General features: G+C 43.1%; 3 non-coding genes across 3 annotated transcripts; all 3 read right to left on the bottom strand.

Moving 5' to 3' along the window:
- Positions 1-375: 375 nt before the first annotated feature.
- trnar-acg (transfer RNA arginine (anticodon ACG)) lies at positions 376-448 on the bottom strand. The gene has a single exon. It is a non-coding gene; the product is annotated as a tRNA-Arg (tRNA).
- Positions 449-2,835: 2,387 nt separating this feature from the next.
- Positions 2,836-2,908, bottom strand: trnar-acg (transfer RNA arginine (anticodon ACG)). The gene has a single exon. It is a non-coding gene; the product is annotated as a tRNA-Arg (tRNA).
- A 1,592-nt stretch (positions 2,909-4,500) lies between these two features.
- Positions 4,501-4,573, bottom strand: trnar-acg (transfer RNA arginine (anticodon ACG)). The gene has a single exon. It is a non-coding gene; the product is annotated as a tRNA-Arg (tRNA).
- Positions 4,574-18,700: the final 14,127 nt, after the last annotated feature.

Genomic DNA, 18,700 nt, shown 5'->3' with positions numbered 1-18,700 from the left:
TTTAATGTGTGCATTCAAAGTCTTTTACTTTCCGTATTTTTTGGAGGAAACAGACATTGTTTTCATAGACAATATGACAGGATAATCTCAAATAAGTGTTGGCTATGCCAGAACATGCTAGGGAAGACAAAACTACCGAGCCAGCCAGGAGTCGAACTTAGAATCTTCTGATCCGTAGTCAGACGCGTTATCCATTGTAACGATGCGTTATCCTACAAATAAGAGAGAGTGGGCGGGGCATCCGGCTGTGGTCGTTACAACCCAAAACAAAGAGATTTTTTGGAGGAAACAGACATTGTTTTCATAGACAATATGACAGGATAATCTCAAATAAGTGTTGGCTATGCCAGAACATGCTAGGGAAGACAAAACTACCGAGCCAGCCAGGAGTCGAACCTAGAATCTTCTGATCCGTAGTCAGACGCGTTATCCATTGCGCCACTGGCCCGACAAATAAGAGAGAGTGGGCGGGGTATCCGGCTGTGGTCGTTACAACCCAAAACAAAGAGGTTTACTGTATTTGTGTTGTATTAAACACTGAAGGATTGCCTGCTACCATCCATCCATCCATTATCTATACCCGCTTTTATCCTTTGCAGGGTCACGGGGGTCTGCTGAAGCCTATCCCAGCTAACTTCAGGCAAGGGTACACCCGGGACAGGTTGCCAGTCCACCACTGGGCCACATAGATAAACAGACAACCAGACACACTCACACCAACAGGCAATTTATAATCATAACCTACTACACATGTTGTTGGACTTTGAGAGGAAGCCGGAGTACCCGGAGAGAACCCACACAAGCACAGGGAAAACAGACTAACTCCACACAGAAAGACCCTTGCCGGGCCACGGAGTCAAACTGGGCACCTTCTCACTGTGAGGCAACAGTGCTAACCACTAAGGGACCATGTTATCCTCTCAAAAACAAAAATGTGTAATAAAACAAATGAGATGCTAAAAATAAAGGTTCATTCTTCTGCCATCAACATATCCTAAATTTGACCTGGGATTGTGTCTAATAACTAGTATTTACCAAGATTTGCTAAATATTTCACATATTTAGCTAAATCAACGGGGACAATCCAAACCCAGAGACTGGCCAAAGTGAAAACATGTATATGTGAACAAGCTTTACAAATATATAAAAATGAGTATGTAGCAATATGACAACGGTATCAGCTCAAATGAATAAAATGGAGGGAAGGCATAACTCTAACCCAAATTCAATGTTGATGGCAAAATAATGAAACTGTTTCTTGCATCTCATTTGTTTTATTCTTAACTTATGTCCGTCTGGCTTTAATGTGTGCATTCAAAGTCTTTTACTTTCCGTATTTTTTGGGGGAAACAGACATTGGCCGGGTTTCCCAGATCAGTTAAGTAGTTCTTAACAGCGAAAGACTTCTTTCAAACCTTCTTAAGGAGCCTGTGAAAGAAAATCGCGTTTCCCAGAGTTGCTCTTAGCTTAAGTATCTCTTTCATTAAGAAGGAAATGAAAGATGCTGCTGACCCAGTCTTTCCAACCTTCTTAGTGAACAAAGACTCACAGATCCAGCCGCGTCAGGCAAATCAATATCACACCAAGCAATGAGATATTAAAACAATGCACCCCGCACAAATTTTGATTTATTTTATACTTTAGATTTATATTGTTTAGCATTTATTGGTGACAGCAAAGGGGGAAAAAAAGAAAAATAAGGAATAACAAGTGTGTTCCTGTATATGCTTTATGCGCACAAATAAAATGATCATCATGAATATCATTTATTTGATAATTTGGCTGCTATACAGCATGTTCTCGCTGCAAATCAACCGCGTCACCGTGCGCGAAGCAGAACTGTTTATATGAACGCATTCGTGCGTCAGCACTTCAGTCCCCTGGACGTGCTGTCGGACCGGGCTGTCAGGCAGCCGGGACACCGATCCTCCTGCCCGAGCCCGAGCCCGAGCCCCTATGTGATGACAGGGAAGCAGCAGCTGAAGAACAAGATCCTTTGATGAATCGTTCATACAGTCTCAAATATAATCAATGGTGTCGGTTTATATTAAAGAATCTTTTTGCCCAGAAGAAAAAAGAGCGAAGACAACGACCCATAACTATTTTCTTCTCTTGAAAAAACCCACCTGCCGACTCGCGCGATGCAGCATCATTCAGAAGAGGAGGAATACGTGCGAGGCGGGGATGATCTCTGCAATCTGAAGCCCTCTATAATTGTAAAAAGAATTTCACTTATCACGGGCTCTTTTTGGAACATAACCCCTGCGAAAAACCAGGGTTTGCTGTATTTCCACGTTGCGATTTGCGAAACTCGCCTTCTCTTGGCTCATGTTTTTGAACGCACACACACGCCCACCCCGTTTACTCCCGGTCTCCGTGTGTGGGGAAAAAAAGCCTCACTGTAGCCAGAAATAACGGAGTAACACACCGTTTGGATGAAAAGGGGTCATTGAATTATATTTATCATCTTAATTTTTTATTATAACGCACAGGCAGCAGTGAATTAGTGCGTTAGGCAGCAGTGCTGCGTGTGAAAATGCGCTGATAGTGATCGGTGATCGATTTGCCTGGCATCGATTCATTTGGTTTCAGAACCGTACAGCTGCTCCAAAGAGCGTCTGAAAGAGCGAAACTAAAGGACGGTGTTAAGAAGTCATCTGGGAAACACCCGTATCTTAGGATTCTCTCTTAGTTCAAACCTTCTTTGAACCTCTCTTAAATCCTTAAGAGAGGTTGGATCTGGGAAACCCGGCCATTGTTTTCATAGACAATATGACAGGATAATCTCAAATAAGTGTTGGCTATGCCAGAACATGCTAGGGAAGACAAAACTACCGAGCCAGCCAGGAGTCGAACCTAGAATCTTCTGATCCGTAGTCAGACGCGTTATCCATTGCGCCACTGGCCCGACAAATAATAGAGAGTGGGCGGGGCATCCGGCTGTGGTCGTTACAACCCAAAACAAAGAGGTTTACTGTATTTGTTTTGTATTAAACACTGAAGGATTGCCTGCTACCATCCATCCATCCATTATCTATACCCGCTTTTATCCTTTGCAGGGTCACAGGGGTCTGCTGAAGCCTATCCCAGCTGAAAAATCTGTGTTCTTTTGTCTGGTGAACCAAGAAAGACTAGTGGAATGGAATCACAGGTTAATACAACTTTTAATGATGTCAAGCACAAGGTTTTTTCCGGCCGGAGGTACATTTGTCTCCGGCCGGAGGTACACTTCTCTCATGGGTAGGAAAGAAATGCACCCAGGGGTCATCGATCCAATCTTTTTTATACTGAAAAGGAGGGTGTTCTTTGCAAATGATTTTCATTGGTTGAGCCTAAGAGACATGTCACTTCCAGCTCTACATTTCCTTTACTGTCTCCCATCTGAGGTGTCAAACCAGACCGAAGATCAGACCCCCCAATGCTAAACATTTGTTTCTGCCCATTGTCTTCTCTCAACAAATTGTATGTGTATTGCTAATTAATTTAATTGGAAGAGCCAGCTCAAGGGGAAATCACCTTAAGGTGTCACCTTTCCCCTGTGTCTTCTCCAACAATAACATGTGTATTGTATTTAACTTCTAATCTAATCTTTGTCTACCCTTAACAACAGGGGTTGGCTCCGTGTCTTAATCAATACGAGAGGTTTTGAATTCTTTGAGCTTTAACAATTTTATGAAATCCTCTCCCAGCTAACTTCAGGCAAGGGTACACCCTGGACAGGTTGCCAGTCCACCACTGGGCCACATAGATAAACAGACAACCAGACACACTCACACCAACAGGCAATTTATAATCATCAGATAACCTACTACACATGTTGTTGGACTTTGAGAGGAAGCCGGAGTACCCGGAGAGAACCCACACAAGCACGGGGAAAACAGACTAACTCCACACAGAAAGACCCCTGCCGGGCCACGGAGTCAAACTGGGCACCTTCTCACTGTGAGGCAACAGTGCTAACCACTAAGCGACCATGTTATCCTCTCAAAAACAAAAATGTGTAATAAAACAAATGAGATGCTAAAAATAAAGGTTCATTCTTCTGCCATCAACATATCCTAAATTTGACCTGGGATTGTGTCTAATAACTAGTATTTACCAAGATTTGCTAAATATTTCACATATTTAGCTAAATCAACGGGGACAATCCAAACCCAGAGACTGGCCAAAGTGAAAACATGTATATGTGAACAAGCTTTACAAATATATAAAAATGAGTATGTAGCAATATGACAACGGTAACAGCTCAAATGAATAAAATGGAGGGAAGGCATAACTCTAACCCAAATTCAATGTTGATGGCAAAATAATGAAACTGTTTCTTGCATCTCATTTGTTTTATTCTTAACTTATGTCCGTCTGGCTTTAATGTGTGCATTCAAAGTCTTTTACTTTCCGTATTTTTTGGGGGAAACAGACATTGTTTTCATAGACAATATGACAGGATAATCTCAAATAAGTGTTGGCTATGCCAGAACATGCTAGGGAAGACAAAACTACCGAGCCAGCCAGGAGTCGAACCTAGAATCTTCTGATCCGTAGTCAGACGCGTTATCCATTGCGCCACTGGCCCGACAAATAAGAGAGAGTGGGCGGGGCATCCGGCTGTGGTCGTTACAACCCAAAACAAAGAGGTTTACTGTATTTGTGTTGTATTAAACACTGAAGGATTGCCTGCTACCATCCATCCATCCATTATCTATACCCGCTTTTATCCTTTGCAGGGTCACAGGGGTCTGCTGAAGCCTATCCCAGCTGAAAAATCTGTGTTCTTTTGTCTGGTGAACCAAGAAAGACTAGTGGAATGGAATCACAGGTTAATACAACTTTTAATGATGTCAAGCACAAGGTTTTTTCCGGCCGGAGGTACATTTGTCTCCGGCCGGAGGTACACTTCTCTCATGGGTAGGAAAGAAATGCACCCAGGGGTCATCGATCCAATCTTTTTTATACTGAAAAGGAGGGTGTTCTTTGCAAATGATTTTCATTGGTTGAGCCTAAGAGACATGTCACTTCCAGCTCTACATTTCCTTTACTGTCTCCCATCTGAGGTGTCAAACCAGACCGAAGATCAGACCCCCCAATGCTAAACATTTGTTTCTGCCCATTGTCTTCTCTCAACAAATTGTATGTGTATTGCTAATTAATTTAATTGGAAGAGCCAGCTCAAGGGGAAATCACCTTAAGGTGTCACCTTTCCCCTGTGTCTTCTCCAACAATAACATGTGTATTGTATTTAACTTCTAATCTAATCTTTGTCTACCCTTAACAACAGGGGTTGGCTCCGTGTCTTAATCAATACGAGAGGTTTTGAATTCTTTGAGCTTTAACAATTTTATGAAATCCTCTCCCAGCTAACTTCAGGCAAGGGTACACCCTGGACAGGTTGCCAGTCCACCACTGGGCCACATAGATAAACAGACAACCAGACACACTCACACCAACAGGCAATTTATAATCATCAGATAACCTACTACACATGTTGTTGGACTTTGAGAGGAAGCCGGAGTACCCGGAGAGAACCCACACAAGCACGGGGAAAACAGACTAACTCCACACAGAAAGACCCCTGCCGGGCCACGGAGTCAAACTGGGCACCTTCTCACTGTGAGGCAACAGTGCTAACCACTAAGCGACCATGTTATCCTCTCAAAAACTAAAATGTGTAATAAAACAAATGAGATGCTAGAAATAAAGGCTCATTCTTCTGCCATCAACATATCCTAAATTTGACCTGGGATTGTGTCTAATAACTAGTATTTACCAATATTTGCTAAATATTTCACATATTTAGCTAAATCAACGGGGACAATCCAAACCCAGAGACTGGCCAAAGTGAAAACATGTATATGTGAACAAGCTTTACAAATATATAAAAATGAGTATGTAGCAATATAACAACGGTAACAGCTCAAATGAATAAAATGGAGGGAAGGCATAACTCTAACCCAAATTCAATGTTGATGGGAAAATAATGAAACTGTTTCTTGCATCTCATTTGTTTTATTCTTAACTTATGTCCGTCTGGCTTTAATGTGTGCATTCAAAGTCTTTTACTTTCCGTATTTTTTGGGGGAAAACAGACATTGTTTTCATAGACAATATGACAGGATAATCTCAAATAAGTGTTGGCTATGCCAGAACATGCTAGGGAAGACAAAACTACCGAGCCAGCCAGGAGTCGTTTATTAAGCATGAGACCATGTTCTCTATTACAGTGACTCTCAAAGGATTTCCTGAGATCTGCCAGTACCTTAGTAGAACTTTCTAAGGTGTTTATGTCTTCACATAAATAAGAATCATCCTTTAACTTCTTCAGTTCCTCTCTGAAGTCACGTTGAGCAGATTTGACATGCTGTGGCCAGTTCTCTTTTCCTCCAACCATGCTGTCATGTCCACTGCTTCCTCCTTGTCCGTTGAAGATGCTCTCTGCTCCTCTGAGTGATTCAACCATACTCTCTGGCTTACAACCTGATAATCACATAAAATAAGTAAAAGCAATAATGTTAATATTTGACAATCCTTGCTTTCGATGAAACTGTGATAAAGTTATTGGATGTATTTTCACGAAAGAGAACGTACCTCCAATAGTAGAATACACGGCTTCAAACAAACGTCACGGGCCCGCGTGTCAAGCGCTTGCTGAAGCGTGCACTGCTGCGTACAGTCAAACCACGCCCATATGACTGAAACACCTGTAGTAAAGGGACTCCCCTGTTTCTCCACAGTACCAGTGTCAGGGTTTGACACTTCCCCCCAGTTTTTGACTTTCAGTTTCTGTCTTGCCCCGCCTGTGTCCCATCTGCCCTGATTGTGTCTGCACCTGTGTCTCGTCATGTCTCGTTATCCCTTCAGTATATCTTGTCTTGTCATTCCTTGGTTCCCTGTCGGTCCGTACTGTTTCCACCTCCATGTCTCCTCGTAGTTTTTTGATCCCTGTTAGTTTTGTGTTTTTTCATCCTGCTCTGCAGCGCCTTGTTTTCCCCTTTTTGTGGAATAAATCCTTTTGTTTTGAGAACTCCTGCCTCCAGCCTCCCTCTGTCTCCTGCACTTGGGTCCTAGAAAAACCGTACCATGACAACCAGTTGCCGAAATACTGTCTGTGTGATGTCGTTTTTCGGCTTTTTTTGCACTTGCGGCAAATAACCACATCTGTCTTACTTGTGTATTTCCTTTTTCCTTGGGCTGTGTGCTCTTCTACCTGTTTCCTACGTCGGGTTTAATCGTGTGCTTGTCTGGGTGGATGGTGATGATAAAGGTATATACAGTATGAAAGTATGTATTGGGAGCATCCAGGTGCAGCCGTCACCTGTGAGGATGCAGCCCCTGACGGGACAACGTAGCCAGGTGGCAGTTGTGACAGGAAGTGCAGCTGTGGATGGGGCTGTGAGTTGGGAAGATGGCTTGGGATTGTGGCCTCCCTTTCAGTTTTGCTTCCCCAGCAGTATTTGGTGGCAATATAAATTGATGAGGCGGAAGTAAACTGGAGCTGGGATTACCTGGAGCAGAATTTTTTGTTCCTGTCCCCTGCAGCGCCTGCTGTACCTGTGTAAAATAAATATATAAAAAGATTAGTACTTTCTTTTCAAGGCTGTAATTACCTTGAAAATGCAGGTAAATGTGATGTAAAGTGAAATCTCTGTAAAGCTATCAGCAGCAATAAAGGTGAAAGATAACACTTGATTGTTTTCATTGTAAATCCATTGTTTTGGTGCAAAATTGTACAGATTCTGTCATTGTTCAAATCCTTCTGTACTGAACTGTATATGAAGTATGCTGAGGTCCTCACCATTGTGTGAGTGTGGCAGCGTTTACTTCGGGGAGCTGGATGGTGGTCTCCCTCATCACTCTACCGTTTGTTATCAGACACTCCCGGATGTGCTTGTATAAACGAGCCACCATTGTGAACCGGGACACCTTTTTCCCGTCACAGTGCACAGCATTTGGGCACAGAGTCTCAGGAAGACGCCTCCACCACCCTGTTACAGTCAGGCCACTGAGCTGGACTGTGGGTCCCAATGAAAGATCTGAAAAATACAATCTGATACATACCATTAAAACACCTCTGTTTTCAGTGTTATTATTTTGTAATTAGATATTTTGAATTGTGAAGATTTTTTTTAAAACAGTCAAGACCTTGTATTTGCTTGAATTGCGCTACCTTTTGATGCTCTCTACACCTGGTGCCACAATCTTTTTGGTTGCCCTGAATCGACCCTGTGCCAAGTTGGTTCGGTGACGTTGTGGGTAAATGGTTTTCCTTTTGTCGTACTCCCCCAGCATTTGCCACAGGCTGATGACCTGGTTGGCCTCTTCTCCATTCAAGGCAAGATGGTGGTGTCTGAGGCCAAACAAAAACTCTGCCAAGTCTTGTACTGCTCCATACCCTTCGATGTTGTCAGGCCCAACGGAATCCTAAAACAGAAATAAAATACAATAACTTCTGTGTACAGCAGCAAAGCATAATTTTAATACCTATTTTTAAATTCCTTCTTACATCATGTGAGGAGGAGGCTTCAGAAGCTTGAGCAGCAGTTCCTGATGAAGGTTGCTGTGTTGGGGCTACATAGAAGAACAAGGTTATTACTTAAAATGTATACGTGTTCCTGGCTAATTTTACTTCTACCCATTTGTGTATTTAGAGTTGGTGTATTTACATATAGTGAAGTTCTATTAATACTTCAGTAAAACTCACAGCATTGGAAACATAAAACAAACAAAAGTTTAAAAGTTTGCTAAGCGGATAAGCAAACAAAAACCTATACGAAAATAATCTGGGAACAGCAAAATAATAAATGTTAAATTAATACGAGACAGTGTGTATATGTATTTGCCCTTTTTTCACGAGTATCATGGAAAATTTACGCATACTATGTTTTGCAAGGGAGAGTTAACAGAAAGGTGATAATAGCTGTGAGTAGGTGCCAACAGAGATGAAGGTGTTAAGTCTTCTTTGATCATGCTTGGTGACCTCTCTCTCTAAAAGGAAAAGCCCCCATTGTCAGGTGCAGATGTCCCTTGAATGACCTGCCTGTTCCTGCTCTTTCAACTTTCAGGATTCCTGATTGACCTATCAAAGAAATGTAACCATGTTGCCTCAGACTCAACTGTCCAGCTGTGGTTCAGTGTTAGATACTTGACTATTGTAAAAGTGTCAGTGGACACACATACACACTGTCCAGTGTTAATTTAACACAAGTGAATTCAACATAAGCGCTGGTAAAATTGTAATAAAAATGTTACCAGTGTATTTTCTTGGTCCGACATAGGGGATGATCTCTGTGCCAAGAACCTCCTCTGCAAGCGTGTTGGCAGCATGATGCAGCAGATGATTATAGGAATGTGTCTGTTCATCTGTTGTTGCTGCAACCGCTCGGTCCTCATTCCACCTAGACAGACCATCCAACAGGTACGCTTGGAAGAAGACGTCACTTGCCAGCGTACCTTTTAAAGAGAGTTGGAAAAAAAACAGAACAATTGGTTGGACATTGAAATAAAAATCACCGAGTTAGTAAGTGATGATTTTCATTTCTTTTGAGCGTTGAGATTAACAAAGTTACCGGGGATAAAACTGTTTAGGTGTAAATGAAATGACTCCAGTGAAGTTGAACCCCTGTCACAGCGGTAGGTTGGTAACCGCTGTCCTCCTTTCCTCATAGTACTTGTCTGCAGGTACAGTTGCACACCTGGGAGATCCTGGATGCAGGCAACATGCTTCCTCTGGGATTTAAGTTTCTCCCTCATGCGGGCAGTGTTTATAAGTGGAACCCCCAGAGTGTCAAGGCTGTTGTCCCCATCGAAGGCTTGAATCAGGCCCTCAATAAGAGTCTGGGTCTCGAGGGTACCTTGGGTGGTACGTCTGCAATGCAGAGCTAGTTCGGTCCGACTGATGGAGCGAAGCACATCAGCCTCGGATGGATTCCTGGCATCTCCATCGAGCTCTGCATTCTTTGCCTTCTTTATGGCGGTCAGATCCTGGTCCCACATGAAAATTTAACTGCTGAGGCGACTCATGGAGGCATACAGCTGGTGTGAGTCGGTCTACAGCGTACCTTCTCATGAAATGCCAGATATCCAGCCAAATTTCCATGTTTCCCCACCTCAAACATTTTTATCAGCAATGTGTTGCCACAGCAGTCTCTGTCCACATACAAAATTTCAAGTGGAGGAACCCCAGCCACCTCAAAATGAGTCATCAGCCCCTCAATCATTGGCCAAAAACCAAATCCCTCGCTGGCTGTGAGCACAGACATGATGACCTGTCAATGCTTTCTTTGTGGAATCCATCTTTATAATTTGGCCAAATCTTGAGGTGATGCTGTCCTTGACTTCCCGCAGCATCTGCAGGGTGTCCTGGCCATACACCTGCATAAGCCATTGGGGTTTGGGAACTGGCAGGCACAGGCTGAAACGTCAACAGATCAGACCCATCTTCCCAGCCCTTGCAGTCTGTCAGGTACTGAACTGACTTTTCCAGCCAGACCCCTGCATGTCGCTCCTGCAGCTTCCTCTGGATCTGGCTGTTGCCCAGGCCTTGCTGACGCATCAAGGTGACCAACTCAAAATCACAGGCACGTTTTGAGATTAAAACGCAGGGGAACTGCACCCTGTGGCCGATGTCAAGCTAGGAGGTGATACCATGGCTCCAGCTGATGACCTTCCTCTTACATCTCTGACAGGCCAGATACTCGGATGCCAATGTGCATGGTCCCCAAAGCAACCACTTGCCTGATCTTTTGATGGAGTCCAGCTGAGATGAGATCTTCCTCAGTCTGCGTGTGGACATGTCAGCTTGACTTGCCACAGCTTTCTTGGCATCCACAGCTGAAGTGGGTGTCCAAAGTACTGTTTCAGTGCTGATCTGCAGTGGTACAGGAGGAGGATACCACCAGACTTCATCAACTCGACTAAAGTCCAGCTCAGGATGTCCTTGGGCTGTCCACCTGAACAGGGTCTGAGATCCAACTCTGGTCCACTTCAGGTAAAGTCTGAATCCAGCCAGCTGGAATACAGACTCTTTGTGCTAGACAGACAGAAACAATGAATTAAAATTCATAAAACAAATTTAAAAACCTTTAAAAATGTAACTTTAGTACAGAAATGCTAAGAAATTAACACTAGCTACTCCATACACCATAGTCTTTTACTGTAATATTGTTTTTCTATACATGCATGTCATGTTTGCCTCGTCGAACCTAACTGCCTCTGCCAGCAGTGTACTGTCATCCAGCTCAGTAGAAACAGACGGGGATCCTGAGGCTGCAGCAGTGGATGCAGCAGGGTGGGAGAGGGAGGATGTCAGCTGCCTGCAGGCCTTATTCAGTGCTAAAAAACAAAATAGAAAAGACAGTTGATAGAGCAATAACAAGAACTAAACATAATTTTTTAATTTATAAAAATAAATGCTTACTTACAGGGACTGACTTTGACGTGTATTTACTTATCATGGTATTGCTAGTTATATTAAAAACAGGGATTGAAAATCTATATGCCTTATGACAATGGGTTATAAAGATTTATTGCCAATTTAGAACAAAACTCCTTTATGTTTTGTTGATTGATCTACAAAGCCAAATCATTCTCATCGGATTTACTACTCTCTTATTTTCAATCATTATAATTCTCAGGGTAGCCAAAGTTTGTTCATAAAAAGTTGATCTTTTTTTTTTTTTAACTGCATTGTTGTAGTGACTAACAAATGATAAAATTGTAGTAACCTGCAGCCCGGGTGTTAGGGAGTTTTACACGTGTCCACTTCTAGAGTACATAAGAATGTCCAAACAACTTGCCTTTGACTTGATCCGTTTCCATTTATTGCAGATGTTGCAATTGGCAGATCCCACAACACCGGCTTGAGATTATTATTGATGCCGATATCCAGAAAATTGGTGATAGAATTGATTTGACCAAAAAACATAAAATCCAAAATACTGAACTCATTGTCACCCACTGTCACAGTAAAAACTATGTGTCCTTCACCCTTGTGCTCCATTCTCCAATCAATACACTTGTGATACTTAAATTAACCTCACCTGATCAGTGACAGTTTTCCTCCCACTCTAGTGCAGGCAAGCATACCATCGCCATCTAGAGGCCAATACCGTCAACAAAGCAAAATACCAAATGGCTCCTACTATTCCCACTACTCATACTATTGTATATCCGTATGTTACTTCACATTCACAAAAGGATTTAAGGTCCATCCCAAAACAACCTTTACAGGTAACATTTTAGTTATTAGCACATAGGTAACAGGGCTACGGCACAGATCATTCACTGAAAGAAATTGGGAGTTGCGGAGATGATTTGGGCTTGTCACCTTCCTTTCAGCTTTGCTTCCTCAACAGTATTTGGTGGAGAGATGAATAATAGAGGCTGAAGTAAACTGCCTGAAAACAGATGAGGTCCTTTTACTCTGATCCTGCCAAGGGTGGGTCTGGTGCTGGGATGCAGATTTTTTTGTTCCTGTGCCCTTCAACACCTGTGGTACCTGTGAAAAATGAAACCACCATGTACAGTCAGGGCCAGATATATTTGAACAATGACAGTTTCATGATTTCGCCTTTATATATCACCACAGTTAATATGAAATAAAACAATCAATATGTGATCAAAGTGTAGTCTCAACTTAAAGGGAAAAATAAGGCATGATAGTTGTTTTAAAAAAAGTTTGCCTATTTGCATGTCCATTTATTGACAGGAGGTCCTTTGCTTTGATTTTCAAGCTGTATTTGCCTTGAAAATCGGGTTAAATGCTTCATTCCGGTGAAATTTATTTAAAGTGGACACAACGACCATAAAAGCTGAAGGATATCAGTGTATTGACATCTGGATTGTTTCATTTTAAATCCATTGTTGTGGTGTAGGCTATAAAGTCAAAATTATGAAGACACATTGTCAACTGTTTCACATTTGACTGTCAAGATTATGAAGCCAATTCTTTGTGTTGTATTCATCTTTTTATCACTTAGTTTGGTACTGGAAAGAGTATAATTGATTTGTGCTTAATTATATGTGTAGTTGAGACACTGATTGGCGTTAATTTCAATTATGCACAGCTGTGAAGGACCACGCCTCTTTTATTCGGGATTGGTAGTGACGGAGGGGGCTGAAGGCAGAAAAGACACGGCTGAGACCAACGGGAGAGGCTTCTGACTAGCGGCAGGAGTGCAGCAAGGGAAGTGGGAGAGAACCGTGGCCAAAACTGGTATGGAGCGTATGGAGTGATAAACACAAAGCATAATGAGGTAAGTAAGGGCACGTGACTACTCATTTGTGTTCGTGTATGCCACTAAGACGCCGTCATGTGTTTCTTCCAGTTACTACTGTCACTTGATGGAGCTGTCCTGCAGGGAGTGTCGGACACATGTGAAGCTTGTGGCGCTGTCGGAGTCTCCTGAAGTTGAAGCGTGCTGAATAAAGGCTGCAACTGGAATAGCCGTGGAGGCCCCCTCCTGTTGCACCTGCGACTTAAACTGAGACGTGGATACTGTGGGACTATTAGGTTTGGCTGTGCTTTGGACTTTCTTGTGCTTTGGACTTTCTGTGCTTATCAGCGGTTCAGTGTTTAGATACTTGACTATTGTAAAAGTGTCAGTGGACACACACTGTCCAGTGTTAATTTAACACCGGTGAATTCAACATAAGCGCTGGTAAAATTGTCATTTTTGAATGAAAATGTGACCAGTGTATTTTCTTGGTCCGACATAAGGGATGATCTCCGTGCCGAGAACCTCTTGTCACGACCTAGAGCCAGGCGTGTTCCCCTGAAGGGGGACGCCTCCTCCTCGACCCGGTGCATGTTCTTTTTCGCTTCCCGGCAGAAGAACTCGAAAAGGTTGTACTCTCCTACTGGGTCCATCTTGGCTGGTCCGTTCTGTCACGATGGGGTTTGTTGAGGACCCAAACTCTGGAGAGCAGGAGTTCACCAAAAGCAGGATTTATTAAGCAAAACCAAAAACGCTGCTGAGCAGGATCCAAAAAAGGCAGACCAAAAACCACAACTGAAACAGGATAAAAAAGGTGCAGACAATCAGGGCAGATGGGAAACGGGAGGGACAAAACTGAAACTCAAAACAGGGGGAATTTCAAACCCTGACACCTCTGCAAGCATGATGCAGCAGATGATTATAGGAATGTGTCTGTTCATCTGTTGTTGCTGCAACAAGGCCATCCAACAGGTACGCTTGGAAGAAGACGTCACTTGCCAGCGTAATTTTTTAAAGAGTTGGAAAAAAAACAGAACAATTGGTTGGAAATTTAAATAAAAATCACGGAGTTAGTAAGTGATGATTTTCATTTCTTTTGAGCATTGGGATTAACAAAGTTACTGGGGATAAAACTGTTTAGGTGTAGATGAAATGACTCTAGTGAAGTTGAACCCCTGTCACAGCGGTAGGTTGGTAACCGCTGTCCTCCTTTCCTCATAGTACTCGTCTGCAGGTACAGTTGCACACCTGGGGGATCCTGGATGCAGGCCACATGCTTCCTCTGGGATTTAACTATTTCCCTCATGCGGGCAGTGTTTATAAGTGGAACCCCCAGAGTGTCACGGCTGTTGTCCCCATCGAAGGCTTGAATCAGGCCCTCAATAAGAGCCTGGGTCTCGAGGGTACCTTAGGTGGTATGTCTGCAATGCAGCGCTAGTTCGGTCCGACTGATGGAGCAAAGAACATCAGCCTCGGATGGATTCCTGGCATCTCCATCGAGCTCTGCATGCTTTGCCTTATTTATGGTGGTCAGATCCTCCTGGCCCCACATGAAAATACAGCTGCTGAGGCGACTCATGGAGGCATACACCTGGTGTGACTCGGTCTACAGCGTACCTTCTCATGAAATGCCAGATATCCAGTTGAATTGCCATGTTCCCCCACCTCTAAAACATTCTTCAACAGCGTGTTGCTACAGCAGTCTCTGTCCACATACAAAATTTCAAGTGGAGGAACCCCAGCCACCTCAAAACGAGTCATCAGCCCCTCAATCATTGGCCCAAAACCAAATCCCTCACTGGCTGTGAGCACAGACATGATGACCTGTCAATGCTCATTTCCCACATCGTCATCCATGTCTGTCAGGTAGTGAACTGACTTTTCCAGCCAGACCTCTGCATGTCGCTCCTGCAGCTTCCCCTGGATCTGGCTGTTGCCCAGGCCTCGCTGAGGCATCAAGGTGACCAACTCAAAATCACAGGCACGTTTTGAGATTAAAACGCAGGGGAACTGCGCCCTGTGGCCGATGTCAAACTGGGAGGTGATACCATGGCTCCAGCTGATGACTTTCCTCTTACATCTCCGTCAGACCAATTACTTGGATGTCAAAGTGAATGGTCCCCAAAGCAACCACTTGCCTGATCTTTTGATGGAGTCCAGCTGAGATGAGATCTTTCTCAGTCAGCGCATGGACACGTCAGCTTGACTTGCCACAGCTTTCTTGGCATCCACAGCTGAAGTGGGTGTCCAAAGTACTGTTTGTACTGATCTGCAGTGGTACAGGAGGAGGATACCACCAGACTTTATCAACTTGACTAAAGTCCAGCTCAGAAAGTCCTTGGGCTGTCCACCTGAACAGGGTCTGAGATCCAACTCTGGTCCACTTCAGGCAGAAAGGGGGCTGAGGCTGCAGCAGTGGATAGACCAAAAACTGATGAAGGCGATCCTTCATCAGTGTCACAAGATTGTCTGTGTGAGAGAGAGAGACAAAAAGAACTAGCAAATAAACATTTTGAATTTCTAAAAACTGTTTACTTGCAGGGTCGGACTTTGACAGGGGACACCAGCCTTCTTACTGCCTTGGTCAGAGTTTTCTGATTGGGCATCTTACCAACTGAAAAGTGGGGCTGTGATGGGTGGAGGTAGGCAGCTGAGCTGGGACAGTGTGCACTGTTGAGGGAGAGACATCTCTGGATATCTTACCTGATTTTATGACGCAGACCAGCTCTCTCTCAGTCTGTGTGAGGACACGTCAGCTTGGAGAGGCTCTGATCTGCAGTGGTACAGGAGGAGGATGCTATTTTATTTATTTTATTTATTTAGCCTTTATTTTACCAGGTCGGTCCCATTGAGACACAATGGTCTCTTTTACAAGGGAAGCCTGGCCAAGACAGCAGCTTTAAAACATTGAGTTTCAACAGTTAAAACAGACAGTACAGAATTACCTAAAACACCAAGTCAAACAAGAATAAAATAAACCGAATATAATCTGATCAAATCAGTAGAGCTAGATAATGGGGCTTTCATGAACAAGAACAAGAACGGTATGAGGCCGACTCTATGTCACTCATAACATTCTTGAATGATCCCAAAGAAACAAGATCTCTCAACTTCAGGGTGCTCTGCAATGAATTCCAGGCAAAAGGTGCAAAGTACATAAAAGAGTGCTTGCCGAGTTCAGTGCGAACCCTGGGGACACTCAACACATAACAATCGTTGGAACGTAGGGAGTAAGCGCTCTGGGTTCTTGAAATATAACCACACAAATATTGGGGAAGTACACCTAAAATGGCTTTATATACAAGAATGTGCCAGTGTGAGAGACGCCGTGCAGCCAATGAGGGCCACTCAACTCTGCGATATAAGGTACAATGGTGAGTGAGGGCTTTACAACCTGTGACAAACCTCAGGGCACCGTGATACACACAGTCCAGAGATTGCAGACATTTGGCAGGGGCATGCATATAAAGAAGGTCGCCATAATCCAGTAGGGGAAGAAAAGTGGCACTAACCAACTTCTTCCTGGCAGCAAATGTAAAGGATGTTCTGTGGCGATAAAAGAAACCCAGCTTAAGCTTTAGTTTCTTGATCAGGTTCTCTATATGAGATTTAAAAGAAATCCGATCATCAATTAAAACACCCAGATACTTGTAGCAAGGCACAAAATCAATCACATTTCCTTGTAGGGAGAATACACTGGGAGGGGGCTCAGGTATCTTCCTGCCATTTGAAAAGATCATGCATTTGGTTTTGGAAACATTTAAAACAAGTTTCAGTTCTACAAGCTGACGTTCCACAGAGTTAAAAGCAGTCTGTAGGTAGCCAAGAGCCTCAGCAAGGGTGGAACCACAACAGTAAATGACAGTATCATCAGCATAGAAATGGAAATTAGCATCAGGGACATTTCTGCCAAGTACATCTACATAAATAGTAAACAAAATTGGACCCAAAACAGAGCCCTGGGGCACACCAGAAGAGATATTTAACATTGTAGAAGAACTACCATTAAAATGTATACATTGCAATCTGTCTGACAGATAGTTACCAAACCAACCAACTGCTTGTGTTGACAGACCAATATTCAACAATCTTTGTTTCAGGATGGAATGATCCACAGTGTCAAAGGCCTTGGAGAGGTCAACAAAAAGGGCTGTGCAGAATTTCTTGTTGTCTAGTGACTCTATTAGGTCGTTTATGACTTTTAAGGAGGCTGTGATGGTACTGTGTTGCTTCCTGAAACCAGATTGATATGGGGAGAGAATATTGTTTTTTTGGAGAAAGTCCTTCAACTGATCATTTATCAACCTTTCAAGGACCTTTGACAGAATGCACAACTTAGAAATTGGCCGGTAGTTATTCAAACAAGTAGGATCCCCTCCTTTTAAAAGCGGAAGAACATGAGCAACCTTCCAAATCGCAGGAATGCAATTGTTAGTGATGGTAAGGTTAAAAATACATTGGACAGGTTTAGCAATGAAGTCAGCAGCTAACTTTAAAAAACGAGGTTCTAACCCATCTGGGCCTGCGGATTTCGTAATATCCAAAGAAAGGAGAGCTCTATGGACTTCTTCCACTGTGAACAATGTAAAACAAAAAGAATGACCAGCAGGTATGTGACCAGCACCTATAGCAGAAGGCACTGAATCTGCGGCTGGTGAGTCAATTTGGGGAGAAGAACGAGAGAACAGAGAGCCAGAGGAAATAAAATGCTTATTAAAGCAGTCAAGCATGGAAGCCCTATCAGATATAGTGATGTCATTGTAAACAATGCTGGATGGGAGGTCACTATGATTCTCATCTGCTGAAATGGATTTAATCACCTTCCAAAATGTTTTGGGGTCATTTAAATTTTCCGTTGTTGCTGAGAGATAGAAGTTCGATTTGGCTTTTTTGATCAGAAAAGTAAAGCGATTTCTGAGTCGCCTGAAAGTAAGCCAATCAGCCTCGGACCCGGTGTTTCTGGCTGTGGCCCAAGCCAGATTTCTATTTTGCAGAAGGTCAGATAGCTCAGGTGTGAACCAAGGGTTGTCTCTCCCTTTTATTTTATACCTCCTGAAGGGAGCATGTTTATCAACAAGAGAGGAGAAACCTTCATGGAAGAACTCCCATGCGTTCTGCACATCATTACATAATTCAATACGTTCCCAGTCAAAGTCATAAAGGTCATGAAAAAATCCCTGTTCAACAAATGCCTTCATGTTACGTTTAATCACAAATCTGGGTTTAGTTTTAGGAACTTTTGCATTCCTGACTGCAGCAATCACACAGTGGTCACTTATATCATTAGCAAAAATGCCTGCCATGGAGTACTTGTGTGGAGCATTGGTCAAGAACAAGTCGATTAGTGAAGATTTATCTGGAAATTTTAGGTTGGGGTGTGTGGGACTCTCAATAAGCTGTGTATAATTCATTGAAACACAGACATCTTTGAAAGCATCAGATGAAGGTTTTAACCAATCCCAATTTAAGTCACCAGTCAAAATGACTTCACT

Source organism: Cololabis saira, chromosome 5, assembly GCF_033807715.1.
Source record: "Cololabis saira isolate AMF1-May2022 chromosome 5, fColSai1.1, whole genome shotgun sequence".
Lineage (NCBI taxonomy): Eukaryota > Metazoa > Chordata > Actinopteri > Beloniformes > Belonidae > Cololabis > Cololabis saira.
This window is presented reverse-complemented; position numbering and strand designations above follow the sequence as displayed.